The 22,411-nt window shown below is 38.2% G+C and overlaps 1 protein-coding gene and 1 non-coding gene across 5 annotated transcripts in view; one reads left to right on the forward strand and one right to left on the reverse strand.

Moving 5' to 3' along the window:
- The window catches only part of GPC5 (glypican 5), a 1,751,919-nt gene that overhangs the window by 1,673,261 nt on the left and 56,247 nt on the right, over positions 1-22,411 (reverse strand). The gene's annotated exons all lie outside the window — the stretch shown is intronic.
- Positions 9,621-9,752, forward strand: LOC111763969 (small nucleolar RNA SNORA42/SNORA80 family). Its single transcript, XR_002796683.2, has one exon. It is a non-coding gene; the product is annotated as a small nucleolar RNA SNORA42/SNORA80 family (small nucleolar RNA).

The following is a 22,411-nucleotide window of genomic DNA, read 5'->3' on the forward strand; positions in this document are numbered from 1 at the left end:
GTATTCAAAATGACTTTTATAAAGTCATTTTAAGGATTTTAAAACCTTGAAAATCACTTGGATAAGAGTAGCCATTCAGTCAGTATCAAACTGCCTTAGAATAAAACAAGGGACCAGTTTTTGTAAATCATTTTTATGTAAACTTCAATACCTCAGAAGAAGATTTTTAATACAATGTGCTACAACCACCATTAAGCTCTAAATAAAATCATCATTATTCAAAACTTACCTCAGTCAGACCACTCTTTTAGTTGCCTTCTTCAGAGCTAGAGCTCACAGTTACAGAAGAACAAAAGATAACTGTCTTAAATTTATCTTTAAATCAATGTTTCATTACTGTTTCTGTATATTTTAAAAATACTTTCTTTGTAGTTACCCTGGGGTTTGTAGAAGACAGCCTACATCTATAACCTACTTAATTGAAAATATAACAACTTAGCTTCAGTAGCCTACACATTCTCTGCTCACATGCCCTTCTTTTTCCCCTCCCTATTTTGTTCTTGTCACACTTCATTGAGGAGTATATGATGAATCATATTTCTTTTTGCTGCTTTCAGAATTATTTCTCTTTCGTATTTGGCATTCTGATTAGTATGCATCTCAGATTGTCTATTAGGGTTTATTCTGCATGGAGTACATTGTGCTTTGTGGACATCTATATCTATGTCCTTCAGAGGAGTAAAGAAACTTTCAGCCATTATTTCTTCAAATATTCTTTCCTCCTCTTTTCCCTTCTCTTTTGGTAAATCCATAATGCTTAAGTTTGCATGTTTTATGCTGTCACTCAAATTCCTGAGACACTGCTTAATTTTTTCTATTCTTTTCTCTATCTGTCCTTCTGACTATATGATTTTGATTGCACTGTCATAGTTTGCTGATTCTTTCTTCTGCCTGTTCAAATCCTCTGTTGTATGCTTTTAATGTATTTTAATCTTTATTATGGTGCCTTTCATCCTCCTGATTTCTGTCATGTTTCTTTTTATACTTTCAAATTCTTCTATATGCTCACACATTGTCTTCTTAATGTCCTTTAGCTCTTTATGTTTCCTTAATCTCCTTGAATTGGTTTAGATTTGTTTGATCTTCTCTGATTAGTTTTTCCAAGTTCTGTATTCCTCTGAAGTCTTGTTTCCTTGATTGAGTCACATATCTCTGTTTCATAGTATGGCTTATAATTTTTTGCTGATGTATAGGCATCTGATTATCATAATGAGTTAATTCTGAAAGTGTTTCTCTCTCTAGTCTAGGGTTTTATTGTTGATTGGCTTTGTGTTAAGGCTCTTCTTTGATGCTTGGTCCAACTGATTCTAGACCTTTAGCCCATGTTTAACTGTTCAGATTTTCTCAGCTCTTCTTTATCTGATTCTTGCACTGGATATGTTGTACAATTTTTAAGATTGTACTTTTGGTTAATTTTTCACCTCCAGGTGAAAACTATTCTCTGTTGCTTCTTTGGAATCTTAATCAGTTCTGTTTGAGTTGTACCGTATTTTATCCCAGGATCCTATGATGTGTTTAAATTCTCTCCCTCATTCGGTACCCATTTTTCTCACTCTTTTCAGTTCTGGGACCCTCTTCTCTTTACAGCAGTGCAGTTTAAACTCCCCATGTTTTAATTTGGATTCATTCCCATTAGGGTATCCTGGCCCACAGAGCCAGATGGAGTAAATCCAGAAAGGTGAGTCACTCCAAAGAATACCCATTTTGCATTTAGGTAATAGAGTCAACAGAAACTAGATTGAGGAAGAGCAGCAATTCCCAGCAGTAGTTTTACTGTGGTCTCTTTTTTTCCCTCCTGGGTGCCCTTTTGTATGCAGTACTTCTCGGCAACTTGTGTTCTGCCCTGGGTCACTGTAGACTTGGGTCCTTGTGCCTGGGTTCTAACTTGCTGCTGTGAGTCTATAGTCTATGCCCCCACTGGGAAGTGGGAGGGAACTTGACCACTGTCTCTGAGAAACCCTGCAAGGTGTCTGGGACTGAGTGAGGAAGTAGACCTGAGGGTCTTGGATGAAAGTTTCCTACCTGATATTTTTATCTTTCTTTAATTCAGCATTTGTAGAGTCTTTCGCCAGTCTCTACCATTCTCCAGAGCTCTAAGCAAGTGGAATTGCTCCTTTTATATGCTAAATCTCTAGGGAGTTTTTTTCAGGGGATGTGTTACATCACCATGTTGATTACATCAGCAGTCGCAGTCCGGGGGTGGGGGAGTGATTTAATTTTATACCATTTCTGTACATTGATTTATAGTGCAAAGTAGGCTATAAATACATATATAAAACAGAATTCCACACCTAGTTGACAAACGATTAAGACATTGTCGCAGTTTGATATAATTACGAATTCCAAAAATAGATATTGGATTATGTTTGAAATCTGGTCTATTACTGGGCATAATTGAGTTATGATTAGGGCTTTGTTTGGGCCTCATCATTAGGATGAGTCTCCACCCCTTGATGGATAAAAAGCATGCCAAAGGACAAAGTTGGAGCTTTTGATATTGGGATTTGGTGTTGAGGACTTAAGCTGGAGCCCTGGGAAGTCAGCACACAGAAGAAAGAGAAGCAAGCCCCTGGAAGAAAGGAACCTTGATACCAGAGAAAAGCAAGCCCCAGGAATGTAGGAACCCAGGAAGCCTGAACCCTCACAGACATCAGCAGCCATTTTGTTCCAAATAGACTTCGGTGAGGGAAGTATCTTATGCTTTATGGTCTGGTATCTGTAAGCTCCTATCCCCCCAAAAAACAACCAATTTCTGTTATTTTGCATCAGCACCCCTTTCACTCACTAATACAGACAACTTGACTCCTCCCCAACTCATCAGCTCCAACTTTTATAGCTCACCCACAAACAAAAATTAAAAGTGGCCTATAGCATAAGAATACATTAATTTTGTGAGTAGATTATGTCAAATGAATAGGCACACACAACATGCAGCATAATTAAGGTTATTCAAACAGTCATGACTGCCAAGGTCAATATGCCCCCTCCTGTCTTACAGGACTGATTTAAAGAGTATATGGGAAATAAGGGAATAAGTTCCTCTTGCAAGATGAGTAATAAAAAGAAATCATAACCAGATTCTATCTCCAAAATAATTTTTGAATATATTTTTCTCCATCTCTATTGCCATCACTCTAACTCAGGCCTAGGATATGTTTCCTTTCTTTGGATAGACCAAAGATAAGAAAGATCTTTCAGAATGGAAATCTGTTCTTGTCACATGCTTAAAAGATCTTCCATGGCTTTCTACTGCTTTGGGATAAAGTCCAAAATCTTTTTCATGACCAAAAAAGGCCTTAGGTGACTTACTGCTGCCTCACTACATCACCACTTCTTACACACTAACCTCAACACTTTCTTAACATATAGAAATGTTCATGAAATCTATACTTAATAATAATAAAAAAAAATACACAGCATGACAAAACATACTCTAGCTTCTTCTTTCTCTTCTTCTCTTCAGAATTAAGCTTCTTAAAATGGGAATCTGAATCCACTGTTTCCACTACAAAATCGACACTCTCACCTCAGCCCTACATTTGGATTCTGACCTCACCACTCTTCGGTAAATGCAAGCACCAAAGTAACCTGTAACTACCTAGTTGCAAAATCCAAGAGACATTTACTTATCAGTTTCTACTTATCTCTGACCTCTTTGTGAAAAGTGACACTATCCCCAAACCCTTCTATTTCCTTGACTTCTAGAATACCAATAGAGGACCCTCTTTTTCTTCCTCCTATTTAATAATTTGTGTTATTACAGGTTTTGTTTCTCACTTCCTCCCAGATATAATTATGCCATTTCTGTGTTAATATACCAGAGGAACCTTAAAAGTAACATGCCCTTTGTTGAATCTTCCTTCCTACAGTGTCTTCTACACTCTGAAAACTGGAAATCATACTAGAGTATTTCTTCACCTTCATAGATTCTAACAATTCTGTCTTCTAAATCTGCTCCATTCACTTTTTCAACCAGTGCTTAAGTAAACTGGTGTTTAAGTAAAAATGTCTCAGGGGAACAACCAGCAAGATAGTGATGGAATAAGGAGCTCCTAGAGTCAGCTCCTGCTACAAGGCAGTTAGTAAATACCCAGAGCTATCTGGAGCTAGCTAAAACACCTGTTTGGGAGTTCCAGGATACCAGAAGTGCATCCTGCAACATCCTTGAAGGAATGGGAGGAGGATCCTGCCCATCTGCAGAGAATATTCTTAATTAGAGCACTCCACACCAAGAAGGCCTGTGCCCATCCTTCACTGGAGGCACAAGCCACTTCACGGGCTGTTCCGCGGCTAGAATTGAAAGCTCCACTTCCCAAAAATGGGAAGGAAGAGACAGTTGGGCACCAACTTCAGCTACTGATGAGTAAATTCAGTGGGCTAAAGCATAAGCCTAACAACAGCTAAAGTTTGAACCTGTCCAAGGCAGAAAGAGGCTGGTCGCTACAATCTTAACTCAGCGCCTAGCAAAAGGGGAAGCGGGGCAGACTTAAAATCACAGTGCTGGTACGGACCAGCTTCTTTTCATCCAGATCAGACTGCAGCTCTAGTATAAGCCCCATCCTGACCTCCAGCAGGGAGGAACCTGGGGGACCTGGGCCAGCCTTTCCGGGAAATTATCAGCCAAGTTGTGGAGGTCGGTGATTATCCTACTTTGACAGTGCAAGCTGCCCCAGGAGCTGTTCTGTGGCTGAAATTCAAAGCTCCGTTTCCCAAAAACAGGGGAGGAAGAGACGGTTGGCCACCAATTTTTCAGCTACTGATTAGAAAATTCAGCTGGCTAAAGTATAACCCTAAGAACAGCTAAACTTTGAACCTGTCCAAGTAGGAAAGAGGCCAATAGTCACCATTTTTATTCCACCATCAGCATGAGGGGCAGTCCAGCTGAAGGAAAATCACAGTGAAGGCAGGAACCAGTTTCTTTCACCCAAATCGGCCTGCAGCCCTTGCCTATACTTCAGCCCCACCTCTGGCAGGGAGGAGGCTGGTGGGCCCTGCAACAGCCTATTAAGGTAACTGCAGGTACATTTGGCTGGCATAGACTGAATAATCAGGGCAACGGCGATCATCTTGGACCCGCACTGCTCCCCACACCTGCAGCTCCATCCCTGCCCCAGAGAGGGCAGAAAGCTTCATTAGTCTTTCTGGGCAACTACAGTCTGGGCCTGCACAACTTGGATTATTCCACACAGCTGTGAATCTGTCCCTACTCCTGGCAAAGGAGAAATTTGGGAGACACTTCACTGGTCCCTGGAGTAATGAGGGCAGCTTGAACCTCCACAGTTATAGCACCAACTACATTCTTGGCTCTTACTGCACAATCAACAAGGGATAAAGGGCAGGAAGCCCAAAAATAAAGAGGAAAATTGCACCCAGAAGAAATACTCTAGTAAGCCAGATGCAAAGACACCAACAAAAAAATTACAACCCACACCAAGAAACAGGAAGCTATGGCCAAGTTAAAGGAACAAGATAAGCCTTCAGATTACATAAAGGAGTTAAGACAGCTAATCATAGATGTTCAAACAAATCTCACTAATAAATTCATTGAGATGGCTAAAGAGATTAAGGATATTAAGAAGACATTGGAAGAATACAAAGAAGAATTTGAAAGCATACATAGAAAAATAGCAGATCTTATGGGAATGAAAGGTGCAATAAATGATTTTTTTTTAAATTGGAATCATATAATAGCAGATTTGAGGAAGCAGAAGAAAGGATTGGTGAGCTTGAAAAAATGGCCTCTGAAAGTGAACATACAAAAGAACAGATGAAGAAAAGAATGGAAAAAATTGAACAAGATCACAGGGAACTAAATGACAGCAAATGATGTGCAAAGATACATGTCATGGGTGTCCCAGGAGGAGAAGAGAAGGGAAAAGGTGCAGAAGGAATATTTGAAGAAACAATAGTAGAAAATTTCCCAACCCTCTTGAAGGACATAGATATCCATGTCCAAGAAGTACAACATACTCCCATCCGAAAAAATCCAAATAGACCAACTCCAAGACACATACTCAATGTCAAAGGCCAAAGACAAAGAGAGAATTCTGAGAACAGCAAGAGAAAAGCACTGCATAACATATAAGGGATACCCAATAAGATTTAGTGCTCATTTCTCATCAGAAGCTATGGAGAAAAGAAGACAGTGTATCATATATTTAAGCTACTACAAGAGAAAAACTTCCAGCCAAGAATCTTATATACAGCAAGATTGTCTTTCAAAAATGAGGGTAAGTTTAGAATATTCACAGATAAATAGAAACTGAGAGAATTTCTAACCAAGAGACTAGATTTTCAGGAAATTACTGAAGAGTGTGCTAGAGCCTGAAAAGAAAAGACAGGAGAGAGAGGCCTGGAAGAGAGTCTAGAAATGAACATTATATCCATGAAAGTAACTAAAGTGTCAAAAGAGTGGTGAAAATAAAATATAACAGATAAAATTCAAATAGTCAGGAATAAACTTAACCAATGATGTAAAGCACTTGTATTCAGAAAACTGCAACTCAGTGTTTTAAAAAATCAAAAAAGGCCTAAATACCTGAAAGAACATTCCATGCTCACAGATTGGAAGACTAAATATCATTAAGATGTCAATTCTACTCAAACTGATATACAGATTCAATGCAATACTGATAAAAATTCCACCAGAATTTTTTTTTATTGAAAACATGATTATCAAGTTTATTTGGAAGGGTTTGGGGTCCTGAATAGCCAGAAACATTTAAAAAGGAAAGGTAAACTCTCATCTCCAGACCTTAAATCATATTACCTAACTATAATGGTAAAAACAACATGGTACTGGCATAAAGACAGACACATAGACCAATGGAACCAAATTGATGGTTCAGAAACAGACCTTCACATGTATGTTCGAGTGATTTTTGACTAGCCTGTCGAACCCACACAGCTCGGACAGACACTCCATTCAATAAATGGCACCGAAAGAACTGGATATCCATAGCCAAAGAAAAGAAGGAGGACCCCTATCTCATACTTTATCCAAAAATTAACTTAAAATGCATCGGAATCCTAAAAATAAAAGCAAGAACCATAAAGCTTCTAGAAGAAATTATATAGGAAAATATCTTCAAGACCTGGTGGTAAGTGGTAGATTCTTAAAGGAGATAAAAGGAGGACTGAGATGGACTACTGATATTTAATGTATGTAGAAGTTTTAATTAGCTTTACTGTAAAAGTGTGGAAATGTATAGAGTGGATGGTAACATAATGAGTTACAGCTAGTTTATAAATGGATATGTGGCTGAAAGTGGTAGTCTAGGTATGTAAATGCCCATTGACAGAATGCTAGAGAATAATCTAGGAATTGAATAACATGGTAAACCAAGAAATGGATGAGAATTGTGGTTGATGGCACAGATGCAAGAGTGTCATTTGTGAGTTACAGCAAATGAACATCACCATTGCATGGTGGTGGGAACATGGAGAAGCATGGGAAAAATACAACTGGAGCAACCTATGGACTGTGGTTAGAAGTGATATAATATTCTTTCATCTATGCCAAAGATGTAGTGTTAATAATGGGGCAGTATGGAAAATGTATGCCAAATGTACACTATGGATGTGGTAACAATCAGATGATATTATCTTATCTGTAACAAATGTTCCACCATAGTGTGATGTGTTCATAGAGGGGTGTTGTGTGAGAATTCTACACATGTGCATGATTGTTTTATAAGTTTACAACTTCTGTCATAAAAATAGATTTAAAAAATAATAATAGGGGGAAAATACATCAAATGTAAGATAAGGACTATGATTAGTAGTAAGATTTTGACAATATTCTTTCATAATTTGTAACAAACATCTCACAACAATGCAAGGTGTTAGTGGAGGGTTGATGTATGGGATCCCTGTATGATGTTATGCCTGTTTGCTTTATAAGTTCACAACTTTTACTATACACTATTTATGTATGGTCATATATAAATGATATAAAGATAATAATGATAATAGGGTGGGTTGGGGGAAAATACTTTGGTTAGTAGTAATATTTTGAAAATGTTCTTTAATCATTAGTTAAAAATGTTTAGTAACAATGCAAGGTATTGGTGGTAGGGTGAGGTACAAAAGTCCCGTATGATGTTAATATATGTTTGTCTTGTAAGTTCACAACTATTACTATATACTTACTGTTTATGTATGTTTATGTATGAGTGATACTTCAAAAAAAATTTTTTAAATGTCTTGGGGGAATGACAAAAGGTGATCTAAGTCACAAACACTCTTTCCCTACACAAATAAATTGTTTCTCTCAAAAATCAAATAAATTACTTCTCTTACTAATCATTAAATTGGTTTTCTCAAATACAGTATTTCTCACAGATTTCATATAGGCACTGTGACTCTTAAAAATAAATGTGTTTCATATGCAGCATATCCCTCAAGCTAGTGAGATACCTTTTTCTGCTAAGAACACTAAAAAACAGCTAACAGAACCAATATACAGCAGAACACAGTTTGAGTTTTACTGGTTGTTCTTTTTGAGGTCAACTTAACCAGAATTCTTAACAATGACATCCTAAGGAATGATAAACTTATATGATTCTAAGTTGGGGGTGAAATTGATTAATAAATTAAAGGAATTCATCAAACATTTATTAAGCACCTGTTCAGTATAAGATGCTGAGATAGTTATAAGGGATATCAAGAAAGATAGAATGCAATTTTGTCACCCAAGGGCCCAAACTAGGAAGAAACATATTTGTAAAAATTTAATGTATCAAAGTGCTATGAAAGAAGAATTTACTAAGTTGTGTGGAAGCACAGAGGAAGACATGATTTCCTCTTCTTGGAGTGATAAGAGAAAATGTCAGATGATGTTTTGAGCAAAATCTTGAATAATTTTCTTAAATAGATGCTTTATTTTCTCCTTACCAAAAAAAAAAAAGTACAAGGCATAAAATATTCCAAAGATTAGAAACTGAGTTTATTGTGGTTACACTTGTCTAAATTCACAAAGCCAATAAGTAGCAAAACAAATGTCAGATTGGTCAGATAATAGTGGAAGAAAGATAGGGAAGAGAATGATATTCCAGAAAGAAGCATGAATAGGTCAGCCCGCATGAAAAGTTATGGTTTATCTAGAAAACTAAAAGCATCATGGTATGGCTGAAATGAAATGTTGGGTATTCATGTGGTTGTAAAGTGGAGGGAATTGTTAGAAACTTGTCAAGGGTCTTGGGAGTTTTCCATGTCTGTAAGCTAACAAGATAGCCTGTTATGTTTCATGGATGCTGGCAGAGGATATGAGACTCTCATGCAAACAGCATGAGCAACATGTTCATCTGTGTCAGTTACCCTTTTCCACAGTGAGGCCCAGATGAATGCCTGCACATACAGTAGGGTTGTCTTACAGAAAAAGAACAGTGAGCTCACATGGGATTTACCACTTTAATAACAAACAGAAGCAATTCTGTTCTTTGTCTGGAAGGGGAGACCATCCTCAAGGTGGCTCACTGCAAACAGAACTCTTAGAAATGGTCCAGATAAAGGGCAATTAGGACCCTGCATTTTTGGTAATAAGAAGAACATGCAGGAATGCTCAGAGCTCAGAGTGGATTTTCTCTTCCAACAAGAAGTGAGATAAGAAAAAGTAGCATGCATGGGTTTGGATTTATGGCAATCCTGTTCCCCTGGACCTCTCATAGTGTCCCATGCCAGAGCAAACTGCAGCCCCAAACCATTGCCTGGTCTTGTCCATAGACCTTGGCACTAAAGTGGTTTTCAAAGTGGAAAAAAAAAAAAAAAAAAAAGAGAGAGAGAGAGAAAGTGGCAGGGCCTCTGGAGATGAGTCTGCAAAGGAAGACAAGAATTAGATCACTGAGGAAGGTAAATAAAATACTTGGGAATTGAACCTTTTGCAATAAGCACTGGGAAACCATGAAAGATGTTTTAAAATGTCTTTCAAATACCTCTGGGTTTGTATAGACGACCAACTTTTCTAAGACCTCTTTATACCACCCACCCCACCCCACATATATCCATCATTATATTAGTGAAAAAAACTGCCATATTCTATAAAGTGGTCCCACTCCTCAACACAGATGAAGCCTGAGGCTATATGGGAGACATTTTCTACTATGTGACTAAGACTATTCTGCAGTAGGAAAGAAGCAGAAAGATACAAAGAATAAGATTTGAAGGCATTCTAGTCCCAAATTTCACTCCTTGCCCATTTGCTTCCCTGCCCTTCCTTTGTCTCCACTGTGCCCTGAGATGTCAGTCACAGTATAGCAGTTTGATATTATTGATGAATTCCAAAAAGAAACATTGGATTATGTTTGTAAACTGATCTTTTCCTCTGTGCATATTAGATTATATTGGATTCATAGATTTACTTGATTAAGTAATTATGTAAACCTCTTATGCCAATAGGGCGTTGAGTCCTATCTGTGGGTGGGGACTCACAGATAAAAGGCATGGCAAAGGACAGAGTTAAGGGTTTTTGATGTTGGAGTTTTGATGCTGAAGCTTTAAGCTAGAGCCCTGGAAAGAGAAGAACTCTAAGTCTGGAAAGAAGCAAGCCCTGGAAGAGAGGAACCCAGGAATCCTGAACCCTCACAGACATTGGCAGCCATCTTGCTCCAACATGTGAAAATAGACTTTGGTGTAGGAAGAAGCTTATGCTTTATGGCCTGGTATCTGTAAGCTCCTACCCCAAATAAATACCCTTTACAAAAACCAACCAATTTCTTATATTTTGCATTAGCACCCCTTTGGCTAACGAATACACATAGTATACCTCCAATCTCTCTTTATAGTTCAAATTGGTCTTCTGTCATTTAAAGCAGAAAGTATGAACTATTTTAGCAGGGCAATGACCTTGGGTTTATAATTTAGCAACATCATCCACAAAGCAATTTAGAAATGACTTCCAATGAAGACATAATTGGAAGCAAGACCAATAGACTATCATAATAGTTCAAGAAAGAAATAATGTTTCAATTTACCTTTAAAGATATGACCCCATTAGGTACTTTGGTTCATAGATTACTTCAAATAATAATTCCTAGCTCTGAATTTAGTTAAGAGCCCTTCAGTAGTTTCAGGAATAATTTGTGAAAAACAAATACTTATGGTAACTCAAAATTTAAAAAAAACTAACCCTTCCACAGGGGAGAAAGAGAATATAAGAATGTGAACATAAGAAGGGGCCAGATCATGAAGAGGTTGGTAAGCTACATGAAAGACCATTAGGAAAAAGGGCAATGGGATTGACTGTTTTCATTGCTGCCATTGGTCTCAATAGCAGGAAATTTAAAGATGTTATTAGAGACAGAAGCTCAGCATGGGAGAATTGCAAGGGCTTCATCAAAACAATGCTCCCAAGTGTATGAAGAACATACATTCATAATTCTAATTTATCAAGGGTAAGTTTAAAAATCTGACTCACATAAAAGTTATCTTTTTTAAGAATTCAAAGGACATGGAAATATGTTAAGTATGAGATTTTCACTTCTTAAATGTCTTTTCTCATCCTAATTCTACTCTTCAATGTTATCTAATTTTTAACTTTATTTTGTACATTTAATAATTGAAAATATAAATTAAAAACTAAAAAGAAAACACAGTTGAATAAAAACATACATTTCTCAATTAAATGTACTGGATACCTATAAAACTTTTTTTAATCATACACATATTTGGTTCACAGTCATGCAATCATACAGTATTTGCCCTTTTGTGTCTGGCTTGCTTCGTTCAACATAATGTCCTCCAGCTTCATCCATGTTGTCATATGCTTTACAACTTCATTTCTTCTCACAGCTGCATAATATTCCATCATGTGAACAGACCACAGTTTGCTTATCCATTCATCTGCTGATGGACACCTGGGTTGTTTCCAACTTTTGGCTATCGTGAATAAGATCACCATGAACATCAGTGTACAGATAACTGTTCATGTCACTGCTCTCAGTTCTTCTGGGTCTATATCCAGTAGTGGTATTGCAGGGTCATGTGGCAACTCTATATTCAACTTCTTTAGGAACTGCCAAACAGGCCTCCACAGTGGCTGTACCATTCTGTATTCCCACCAACAGTGAATAAGTGTTCCTATCTCTCCACATCCTCTCCAACACTTATAGTTCTCTGTCTTTTTAATAGGGGCCATTCTGATAGCAGCGAAATGATATCTTATTGTAGTTTTGATTTGTATTTCCCTAATCATTAGTGATGTTGAGCATTTCTTCATGTGTTTTTTTGCCATTTAAATTTCTTCTTTGGACAAATGTCTGTTCAAGTCTTTTGCCCATTTTTTAATTGGGTCGTTTGTCTTTTCATTGTTGAGTTGTAACATCTCTTTAAATATACTAGATATTAAACCCTTATAGGATATGTGATTTCCAAATATTTTCTCCCCTTGAGTTGGCTGCCTTTTCACTCTTTTGACAAAGTCCTATGAGTTGCAAAAGTGCTTAACTTTGAGGAGGTCCCATTTATCTATTTTTTCTTTTGTTGCATGTACTTTGGGTATAAAGCCCAAGAAACCACCACTTACTACAAGGTCTTGAAGATGTTTCCCTACACTTTCTTCTAGCATTTTTATGGTCCCAGCTTTTATATTTCTGTCTCTGTCCCATTTTGAGTTGACTCTTATATAGGGAATAAGATAGGGGTCCTCATTCATTTTTTGGTTATAGATATCCAGTGTTCCCAGCAACATCTGTTGAAGAGACTATCTTGTCCTGTTACTATTAACTTGGTAGGTTTGTCAAAAACCAGTTGACTGTATAGGTGAGGGTTTATTTTTGGGTTCTCAATTATATTTCCCTGATCAGTGACTCTATCTTTATGCCAGTACTATGCTGCTTTGACCATTGTAGCTTTGTAATATGTTTCGAATTCAGGCAGTGAAATTCCTCCCATGTTGCTCTTCTTTTTTAGAATGCTTCTGGCTATTCTGATACACTTTATCTTCCAAATGAATTTGGTAATTGCCTTTTCTAATTCTGTAAGGTAAGCTGTTGGGATTTTGATTGGTATTGCATTGAATCTATAAATCAGTTTGGGTAAGATTAACATCTTCAAGATATTTATTCTTCCAATCCGTGAACACAGAATGTCTTTCCATTTGTTTAGGTCTTTTTTAATTTCTTTTAGCATTATTTTTGTTGTTTTCTGCATATAGGTCCTGTACTTCTTTGGTTAAATTAATTCCTAGGTATTTGAGTCTTTTTTGTTGCTATTGAAAATGGAATTTCCCCCTGATTTCCACCTCAAATTGTTCAGTACTAGCATACAAAAACATTACTGATTTTTGCATGTTGATGTTGTATCCTGCCACTTTGGAGAACTCATTTATTAGCTCAAGTAGTTTTGTCTTGGATACTTCATGATTTTCTAAGTACAGGATCATGACATCCACAAACAGAGTTTTACTTCCTCTTTTCCCATTTGGATACCTTTTTATTTTCCTTGTCTAATTGCCCTAGCTAGAACTCCTACCACAATATTGAATAACAACTGTGACAGTGGACATCCTTGTCTTGTTCCCGATCTTAAAGGGAAAGATTTCAAACTTTTCCCACTGAGTATGATGTTGGCTGTGGGTTTTTCATATATGCCTTTTATCATATTGAGGAATTTTCTTTCTGTTCCTATATTTTGAAGTGTTTTTATCAAAAAAGGATGCTAGATTTTGTCAAATGCCTTTTCTGTGTCAATTGAGGTTATCATGTGTTTTTTTCTTTTTCCTTCAATTTGTTAATATGGTATAATTAGGCTTATGTGAAACAGCCTTGCATATCAGGAAGAAATCCCACTTGGTCATGATATAAAAGTCTTTTGATATGCTGTTGGATTTGATTTGCAAGTATTTTGTTGAGAATTTTTGCATCTATGTTCTTCAGAGAGATTGGTCTGTAATTTTCTTTTCTTGTAGTATCTTTTTCCGGCTTTGGTATTAGGGTGATGTTGACTTCATAAAATGTACTGAGTAATTTTCCCTCCTCTTCAACATTCTGGAAGAGTTTAAACAGGATTGGTGTTAATTATTTTCAAAATGCTTGGTAGAATACACCTGTGAAGCCATCTGGTCCTGGACTTTTCTTTGCTGAGAGATTTTTGATGACAGATTCAATCTCCTTAAATGTAATTGTTTTGTTAAGTTCTTATATTTCTTATAGTGTCAGTGTAGGTTGGTGGTGCATTTCTAGGAATCTGACCATTTCATCCAGGTTGTCTAGTTTGTTGGCATACAGTTTCTCATAATATCCTCTTATGATCCTTAGGGTTATAAATTTCATCTCAAGACTGCCTTCACTGTATCCCATAAGTTTTGATATGTTATATTCTCATTTTCATTTGTCTCAATGTATTTGCTGATTTCACTTGCAATTTCTTCTTTGAACCTTTGACCCACTGATTATTTAGGAGTGTGTTGTTCAGCCTCCACACATTTTCAAAAATACTTTTTTCCTATATCTGATTTCCAGTTTCATTCCATTATGATCTGTGGGAGGAGGGGCACCCGGCTTGCCTCAGTGGCAAAGAGTGCGGCAAGAGGTGACACCGCCTCTGCCCACTGGGCCTAGACAAGGTGACCACGCCTGACTAGGCCTTTGCTGCTAACAGCTAGCCGGCACCGCCCTCCCCCTTCCTATCTCCCACCTAGCCCAGCTCTCACTTCCCCTCCCCCCTCCCTTAAACCTAATCTCTTAGTACGCTGTTTGCCCAGCAACAGCTTACAACCACCTATCAGCTTAGTAACAGTGTCAGCCTATCAAGAGTTAGCACATACTCTACTGGCCAATCACTAGCCCAATGCCAGAACATTGCCTTATATGGAAACAGCATTTGCCCTAGCCAATCAGAACCCGCCACACCACTCCCCAATCCTATAAATCTGCATCCCCTTCCCCAATAAACCAGACTTGTGCCATCAGCCTGTCTTCGCGACTCCTTCCTGGGTCGTGTGCCCTCCACGCCTTCGGAGCCCCCAAGGGAAGCCTCAGCGGCCGTACGAGGCTTTCTTCCCCACGCCAGGGACCCCTCTCGTCCCACAACGACAACGGGACCCCACTCGTCCCGCAACAGGGACCCCGCTCGTCCCATAACACGGACCCCGTTTCATCCCTCAATGATCTGAGAAGATGCTTTGTATAATTTCAATCTTTTTATATTTATTGAGAGGGGCACTGTGCCCTAAACATGTGGTCTATCCTGGAGAATGATCCATGGGCAATTGAGAAGAATGTATAACGTGCTGAGTTTAGATGCAGGGTTCTGTATATGCCTGTTAGGTCTAACTCATTTATCATATTGTTCAAGTTCTCTGTTTCCCTGTTGATCTTCTGCCTAGTTGTTCTATCTAATGATATGTCGGGTGTTGAAGGTTCCAACAATTATTGTGGAGATGTCTATTTCCCTTCAGTTTTGCCAGAGTTTGTTTCATGTATTTTGGGGCACCTTGGTTAGGTGCGTAGATATTTATGACTGTTATATCTTCCTGGTGGTTTATCCTTTTTATTAATAATGATGGCCTTCTGTATCTCTTGTAACTTTTTTTGCATTTGAAGTCTGTGTTACCTGATATTAGTAGAGCTACACCTGCTCTTTTCTGATTCTATTCGTGTGGAGTATCTTTTTCCAACCTTTCACTTTCAGCCAGTTTGTATCCTGGGTCTAAGGTGAGTTTCTTGTAAACAGCATATGGATGGCTCATGTTTTTTTTATCCACTCTTTCAGTCTGTATCTTTTGATTGGGGGGTTTAATCCATTCACATTCAATGATATTATTGTAAAAGCACGATTTACTTCCTCCCTTTTATTCTTTGCTTTTCATATGTCATATCTTATTTGTGTCTGTCTTTTTACTCTTTTGGTTATCCTTTCTGCTATTCTTTCTTCTATATTCTCCTTCAGCCTCTCTCTCTCCTGTCTTTTTATTTCAGGTTGTAAGGGTTCCTTCACTATTTCCTGCAAAGGTGGATTCTTTTTTGCAAACTCTCTTAGTTTCTGTTTTGTTTGTGAATATTTTATACTCACCTTCATATTTGAAGGATAAAGAATTCTTGGCTGGCAATTTTTCTCCTTCAATATTCTAATTGTATCATACCACTGTCTTCTTGCCTCCAAGGTTTCTGAAGAGAAATCCATTTTAAGTCTTACTGGGCATTCCTTGTAAGTAATGGTAAGCAATGTAAGTAAGTAAGAAGTAATTTGCTTCTCCCTTGCTGCTCTGAGAATTTTCTCTTTATCTATGACATTTGACATTCTTAATACTATGTGTCTTGGAGTAGGTCTATTCAGATTTATTCTGCCTGGGCTACGGTGTGCTTCTTGCTCTTGTAAGTTCATTTCTTTCATGAGAATTGGGAAATTTCCAGCTATGATTAACTCAAATACTCTTTCTGCCCCTTTTCCCTTTTCTTCTCCTTCTGGAACTCTCATGACATGTAAGTTGTTGCATTTTGTATTGTTATTCAACTCTCTGAGCCCCTGATCAATTTTTCCCATTCTTTCCCCTCTTCAATTTTAGCTGTTCTGAAAGAATAAATATCACTTATTCTTTTTTTTATCATTTTGAGTCTGATGTTGTATACCTGAAGTGTGTTGTTGATCTCACATATTGTCTTTCATTCCCATGTGCACTGTTACTTTTCTGTTCAAGATTTCAAATTCTTCTTTGCACTCACTCAATGTCTTCCTACTGTCATTTATCTCTTTGACCATATTGTCTTTCAACTTATTAATTTGATTTTGGAAATTAGTGTATATCTCGCTGATCTGTTCTCTCAAATTCTGCATCTCTTCTGGGGATTTGATATATTCCTTTTCTTGGGCCATGTCTTCCATTTTTTTAGTATGGCCCATAATTTTTGCTGATATCTAGGCTTCTAATTGGGATGTAGCTTACTCAGATGCTCAATTTCTTTCTCTTCTGTAGGGATTTAGTGGCAGAAGGCTGTGTGTTACCACTGCTTTTTGATTCTTGGCATGACCTGGATTGTTAGGATTGTCCTGCTGGTTGCTCAAAACTGGGTGCTGGACCAGTAATTGGTTGTAGAGTCACTTCTTAGGGCCTTGGGGAGGGAGGCCATAGAGGCTGGAAAAAGTCTCTCCTACTTATTTATAATTTTCTTGCATGGACTTCCTTGGTATACCAGCAGATGGCACTTGGGCAGCTCTCAGTTCAATGCCTGGTCAGAGTGTATTTGTTGCAACATAGACTGGATCAATATGATAGAGGGTCTTGTCTGAAAGCTATGAGCCTTGGAATTCAATTTTTGAGACAGTTCTCCAGCCTTCTTTGGCAGCCCCCTCTCCCTTTTCCTGGGGTAGAAATATTTCCACTCCCCTCTGAGTCCTCAACAATCAGTCCCTGTTAGCAGAGGAGAATATTGGGAGGGTTGTGTATCTTTAGGCTCCACAGCAAACAATGGTGCAGCCTCACCCTTCCTGGAAGAGCTCCTGGGACACAGCAGTCCAAATTTGTGAGTCAAAAGATGAATCAGCCTTAGGCTGTGTCCCTCTCTCTCCCCTCTCCTGGTGTATCCTCAATAATTAGTCCCAACTGGAAGAGAGAGAGGTTGTGAGGGTCAGATTTCTCCAGTTCTCCCAGGTGCCAGGGCAAACCAGTTGTGGTTCCACCTGGCTTGGAAGGGCTCATGGGACAGAGCAGACCAAACTCGTGGATCAGAAGCTGAGTCAGCTTTAGGCTGTGTCCCTGTCTCTCCCCTTTCCTGGTGTGGAAGCCCCCTTTGTCTGTAGTTATAGGTACAGAGGCCTGAGAATTCTAAAGTGTGTTTAGTTTGGGGGATGGTGCCAGCAGCAGCAGCTGCTGTTTTGAAATCACAGTTCTGCCATCATGATTTCCCCTTTGTCCCTCTCTCCTCTGGGTGGTGTCCAGCCTTCACCTGGTATCCTAAACCCTAGAAGATCTTTTTCTAAGCTGTTTCAGCCTATGCTCTAGCTATTTTTCTGGAGGAGGGAGTCCCATATCTTTCTAGTCTGTCATCTTCCCGGAAGTTTATGTTATTTATTATTAATGGCATTTTCTACACATAGTTTTAGGGTGTGTTCATACATAAATTGATACACAAAAAGTCTTTTCTTAAGTGGGGCCATAATCTGATTTTTCCTTTCAACAATCTCTTAAGCTCCTTATTCAATTTTAGTTATATAGTTTTATCTCTCTTGGTTTAATGTTCACATGATTATCAATAGTGCAAATGTCCATAATTTATCATTTAATCATTATTCTTTAACAGATTGTATTAGCTGCAAATTTTCTTTTAGCTAAATATGCTTATTAGAAATTAGTTTGATTTAACCAACTACTTAGTTGGAATATTTTCCTGTAAATTGGAATTGCTAGGGCAAAAGTATATGATATTTAAATTTTAAGTCATAACTGTAGAATTCCCACCTGAATGTAGAGATAGTTAGTTTTCATCAGTCTTCTCTTTAATGTTTCTACACGAGAGTACCTTCTTTCTGCAATCAAGGAATATCAGATATATTTTAAATCTTTAACAACATATTATAAAGAAATTATTTTGCTTCTTTAATATTGAGCTTGAGCACTTTCACATATCCTTATTAGTCATTTATATAATTTGAATTCCTTTTTTATTATCTTTTTTGTATTTCTCTTGGACTATCATTGAGGGGTTTAATGAAAGAAATTAAGATAAGATTTGAGTTTTATAAGATTTAAATTTTAAGTGTGTCTGGCTGCAATTTAGGAAATAGATTATGATGGCCAAGAATAGATATTGGTTGACTGAGTAATCCAGCCATGAAAAGGTGCTATATTGAAGGATGGTAGTGGATGGAAAAGTATAGAAATAATCTATGAGCTTTAGTGATTGGCTGAATTGGTGGGGTGGGTGGAGATTAAACTATGTCATCAGTGGGCATTATCAACTTAATCATACTTCCAACTGAAATCTACAATGTTAGCTACCACTGTTGCTCTTCATAAAAGATGTGAGGAGAAAGAGAGGAAAAGAAATTATTAATTAACAAAAGCATGATCATGAGGCAAGTGAATGTAATTTAAAAAATCACTATTGCTTGGAACCTCTAAAAAAACAATTTGTAAGTATGTCTAGAACAGATTTAAGTTTCGATGCATTTAAATTACAAAATATATTATCTTCTGAAAACTGTAGGTTTAAACATTTAAAGTAAATTAAGTTTTTATCACACATGATCCTGGAAGGAAATTCAAGGAGATTAGAATTCTCAAATGGGATTATTTAATAAAGGGTAGGGTTAGGCAAACTGTAAGGCATAGCACGTTAACCCCTAGCTAGTAATTGTAGAGAGGCTGTTACTACCCCCTAGGGATCAGGAAGGTATTAAGAGGAGGAACTAGTTACCAGAATCCAGAAAGAGAAATGCTGAGGTAACCTGATATTAGGTAAAAGGACATAGTCCTCAGCAACAACGCAAGGTGGGAGCTGGAGACCCCACTCCACTTACCCAGTCTTTTCTAGCCAAAGCTTCCCATTGATTGCGAGAATGCCTACTGATTAAGTCCAGGAGCACACAGTAGGGTGGATAGTTCATCTGAAGGAACAAACAGACTTGCCAGCATTCTCTACACCCTTATGTCTTGCATATGGGCATATGTCCCTAATACAGAAAATACACAATGACCCATCAGTACTAACATATGAAAGAACTCAGTAAAACACGGCAGTGAATTAACTCACATGTTGTAGAACCTATTGCTACATTCATTTACTCAACCTTAAAATCACCTATATTTCCTCTCTTGACTTAGACTGAATTTATTTAAACAGCATTGCTCTTTTCAAAAGAGCAGTATTTAGTTCCTAAACTATATAATTTTAATAAACAAGTTTTATTTTACTACAGAATTAAACTCTGAAATAAAGAACAAAAAATACTCTTACTGAGAGTACAGGATTGATACTTTAAGAGTGAGTGATGGGAAAAAATATTTGAAAGTGTGGCATTTGATTAGCATGAACAAAAAGGGATTCTGCCTTCTTCGTGACCCAGCATAAAGAATATATTTAATGTCTCTAATTTTGCAATAAACTTGATTATATTGCATTTGTAGAGAATATCACTGTTTACAAGACATTTTCAACATACCACATGGACCTCAAAAACACTAGGGCAAGTGGACTTGGCAAAATGGATAGGGCATCTGCCTACCACATGGGAGGTCCGCGGTTCAAACCCTGGGCCTCCGTGACCCATGTGTAGCTGGCCCATGCACAGTGCTGATGCACACAAGGAGTGCCGTGCTACGCAGGGGTGTAACCTGTGTAGGGGAGCCCCAAGTGCAAGGAGTGCGCCCTTGTAATGACAGCTGCTCAGCACAAGAGTAAGTGCAGCCTGCCCAGGAATGGCGCCACACACATGGAGAACTGACACAGCAAGATGACGCAACAAAAAGAAACACAGATTCCCGGTGCCACTGATAAGGACGGAAGCGGTCACAGAGGAATGCACAGCGAGTAGACACAGAGAGCAGACAACTGGCGGGGGGGGGGGGGGGATAAATAAATAAGTCTTAAAAAAATAAATACTAGAAAGGAAAAGGCACACGCCTACATCACTCTCCCTGTGAAGATGGAGAAATAGAAATATGTTCAAAAATTTGCATTGTTTGCTAAAGGCCACATAGCTAATAAGTGATAGAGTCAAGATCAAGCTATTAATAGCAAAAAGATTCAATTTAAAAATGGCCAGAGGACTTGAATAGACATTTCTCCAAAGAAGATATATGAACGGCCAATAAGCATATGAGAAAAAGGTTCAACATCATTAACCATTAGGGACATAGAAAACAAAACCACTTCATATCCACTAGAATGGATATCATTTAAAAAACAGAAAACAAGTATTGACAAAGATGCAGAGAAATTGAATGCTTGCACCTTGATGTGGGAATGTACACTGCAGCAGCTGCTATGAAATACAGTTTGGTAGTTCCTCAGAAATATAAGTTCAGAATTACTACATGACTCGGAAATTCCACTTCTAGGTATATACCCAAAAGAACTGAGAACAGGGATTTAGATACTGTCACATCAATGTTTATAGAGGCATTACTCATAATAGCCAAAGATGGAAACAACCCAAGTATCCATCAACAGATGAATGGATAAACAAAATGTGGTAATTATGTATTAGTCAGCCAAAGGAGTGCCAATGCAAAATACCAGAAATTGGTTGGTTTTCATAAAGGGTATTTATTTGCGGTAGGAGCTTACAGATACCAAGCCATAAAGCGTAAGTTACTTCCCTCACCAAAGTTTATTTGGAGCAAGATGGCTGCCGAAGTCTGCAAGGGTTCAGGCTTCCTGGGTTCCCACATTCCTGGGACTTGCTCTGGGTTCAAGGTTCCTTTCGTCCTAGGGCTGGCTTCTCTTTCCTCTGTGAGCTTACTTCCCGGAACTCCAGCGTATGTCTTCAGCACCAATCTCCAACATCAAATCTCCAACATCAGAAACCCTCACATGAAAAGCTCCATCTCTGCCCTTTGCCATGCCTTTTATCTGTGAGTCGCTTCACCCACCAAGGGGTGGAGACTCAATGCCCTAATGACATAGCCCAATTAAAGCCCTAATCATAACTCAATACTACCCAGGTACGGATCAGATTACAAGCACAATCCAATATTTCTTTTTGGAATTCATCAATTATATCAAATTGCTATACTCCACCCTCTGAATTCCAAAAAGTCATTACAATATTCAAAAAAAAACCTTATATCAGTAACAATGCAAGTACTAAATCATATCACAATCAATTTAAAGAAATATAGGTTGTCTTGGGGAAAAGTCCTGTCTGCTATAGACCTCTGAAACTTACAAGACAATTCATCTGCTTCCAGTACACAAATGAACTGACCAATGATAAACATTCTCATTACAATAGGAGAAATTGAGAGGGAAACATGAGTCATGGTTTCTCTACAGTTCAGTAGACCGTAGGGAATCCTCTATTTGATTTGAAAGTCTGAGAGTCATTCTTAAGAAGATAGTTTCTTCTCCTTGGGGCCATATGGGGATGGACAATTACTACATGCTTGCCCAATGGCCATTTTCTTGGTTCCACCCTCATCAAGTATCTGGGTGACAATCGAGCTCCAGACCTCCCTCCAAGAGTGTTGCGGTGATTGCCACACCTTACCCAATCTTTGGGTTAGAACTTAACCCCCCTGGTACAGTGATGTGAAGACAATATTCCCCCTAATCTTTGGCATATAGGCTCAACCCTCTCAGAGCAACAGGTTGACCACCTGGCCTTCCCTAACCTTTGGGGGCCAGGTCCACCCCTCTCAGACCTGTAGGGTGCTGACCTTAACCACCCTACTCCTTGGGGAATGTGCTCCACCCTCTCTGTACCCCAGGGCAGCAAAAGTCTCCCAGAACATTGGACAGGAACATCCATCCTCTTC

Source organism: Dasypus novemcinctus, chromosome 15 (assembly GCF_030445035.2).
Source record: "Dasypus novemcinctus isolate mDasNov1 chromosome 15, mDasNov1.1.hap2, whole genome shotgun sequence".
NCBI lineage: Eukaryota > Metazoa > Chordata > Mammalia > Cingulata > Dasypodidae > Dasypus > Dasypus novemcinctus.